This window comes from Mesoplodon densirostris, chromosome 6 (assembly GCF_025265405.1).
Source record: "Mesoplodon densirostris isolate mMesDen1 chromosome 6, mMesDen1 primary haplotype, whole genome shotgun sequence".
Classification (NCBI taxonomy): Eukaryota; Metazoa; Chordata; class Mammalia; order Artiodactyla; family Ziphiidae; genus Mesoplodon; species Mesoplodon densirostris.
Window position 1 is genome coordinate 132790756 of NC_082666.1, and position 1656 is coordinate 132792411.

At 41.4% G+C, this 1656-nt stretch overlaps 1 non-coding gene across 1 annotated transcript; it reads left to right on the forward strand.

The window, feature by feature from the left end:
* Nucleotides 1–330: 330 nt before the first annotated feature.
* LOC132492872 (U6 spliceosomal RNA) lies at nucleotides 331–437 on the forward strand. The gene has a single exon (XR_009532924.1). It is a non-coding gene; the product is annotated as a U6 spliceosomal RNA (small nuclear RNA).
* The last annotated feature ends 1219 nt before the right edge of the window (nucleotides 438–1656 follow it).

Here is a 1656-nt window from a genome sequence, read left to right on the forward strand (position 1 = left end):
ACTTAAACCCCCTGAGAGGCATGCAACTGCCAACCCCCCCCAGCTGTAAAAGGAGATAGAGCGGCTTGTCCAAGATTGTCACCAGCCAGTAGGCAGTAGAGCCAGGGGACCTGACCCCAGGCAGGTCCTCTGGCCGCGGAATCTGTGCTCTGATCCATCAAGCTGCCCTCATCTTTCCATCCTTCCCCGAGGCTCCGCGGACACCACTCTCCTCCAGACAAATCCCCGATGAGAATACACATCTTGGGAGTTGGCTCACGCTGGGGCCCCTGCTCCACTAGCATCTTGCAAAGTTTATTTTTCCCATCACAGTTTAAAAGCAGGTCTCCCGTGCTCGCTTCAGCAACACTTATACTAAAATGGAGATGATACAGAGAAGATTAGCATGGCCCTTGTGCAGAGATGACGCACAAATTTTTGAAGCATGGCATATTTTTGTTCCGATGTTTTCTTAGGTCAGTCTCCCAAGACCATAGAAATAAAAACAAAAAATAAACAAATGAGACCTAATCAAACTTACAAGATTTTGCACAGCAAAGGAAACCATAAAAAAAAAAAAGAAAAGACAACCTACGGAATGGGAGAAAGTATTTGCAAATGATGCGACCAACAAGGGCTTAATCCCCAAAATATACAAACAGTTCATACAACTCAACAGCAAAAAAAAACCAACAGCCCTATCCAAAAATGGGCAGAAGACCTTAATAGACATTTCTCCAAAGAAAACATACAGATGGCCAGTAGGCACATGAAAAGATGCTCAACAACACTAATTATTAGAGAAATTCAAATCAAAACTACAATGAGGTACCACTTCACACCAGTCAGAATGGCCATCATTAGAAAGTCTACAAATAACAAAATGCTGGAGAGGGTGTGGAGAAAAGGGAACCCTCCTACAGTGTTGGTGGGAATGTAAGTTGGTGCAGCCAATATGGAGAACAGTATGGAGGTTCCTTAAAAAACTGAAAATAGAACTACCATACGACCCAGCAATCCCACTCCTGGGCATATACCAGGGGAAAATTATAAGAAGATACATCACCCCTATGTTCATAGCTGCACTATTTACAATAGTGAAGACACGGAAGCAACATAAGTGTCCATCAACAGATGAGTGGATAAAGAAGAAGCGATATATATATAGAGAGATAGATATATACACACATACAATGGAATATTACTCAGCCATAAAAAAGAATGAAATCATGCCATTTGCAGCAACATGGATGAAACTAGAGGTTATCATACTAAGTGAAGTAAGTCAGAAAGAGAAAGACAAATGCCATATATCATATGTGGAGTCTAAAATATGGCACAAATGAACCTACCTACAAAACAGAAACAGACTCACAGGCATAGAGAACAGACTTGTGGTTACCAAGAGGGAGAGGGGGAGGGGGAGGGATGGACTGGGAGTTTGGGGTTAGTAGATGCAAACCATTACATTTAGAGTGGATAAACCACAAGGTCCTAATGTAGAACATGGAACTATAGTCAGTATCCTATGATAAACCGTAATGGAAACGGAACTATAGTCAATATCCTATGATAAACCATAATGGAGAATATGAAAAAAAGAATGTATATATGTGTATAACTGAGTCACTTTGCTGTACAGCAGAGATAGGCACAGCATTGTAAATCAACTATACT